This window comes from Etheostoma spectabile, chromosome 15, assembly GCF_008692095.1.
Source record: "Etheostoma spectabile isolate EspeVRDwgs_2016 chromosome 15, UIUC_Espe_1.0, whole genome shotgun sequence".
Classification (NCBI taxonomy): Eukaryota; Metazoa; Chordata; class Actinopteri; order Perciformes; family Percidae; genus Etheostoma; species Etheostoma spectabile.
In genome coordinates, this window is record NC_045747.1 from 21,217,347 (window position 1) to 21,217,732 (window position 386).

Here is a 386-nt window from a genome sequence, read left to right on the forward strand (position 1 = left end):
TGTAAAACTTAAAACGGGGACACTAGACCTAGAGCTGTTCTTATTGTCCAGCTTGTATTTACGTTCATAAAAGTTCTTGTTTAGCTGCTAACAGACTTAATATTCCAGTGTGTTGACAACAATTATGGGAAGATTTTAAGGAGGTCGACCTTTCGTTAAGATTAAGATCCTTTTTAAAACATAAAAGTCCGCGAAATTGCGTTCGCTAGCACCAGACTCCATGTAAATAATCAGTGATTTTAGCATCGTAAACACGGCTTCTAAAACATCTCTGAGCAGCGCGGGCTCTGGCTGCCTGGACCCCGCGTGTGTTGGGTGTGCGATTGTTGGCTACATTTTGTCAGTTTTTTCTTTCTTTCATTCCAATTTCGGGTCTTTCAGTCACA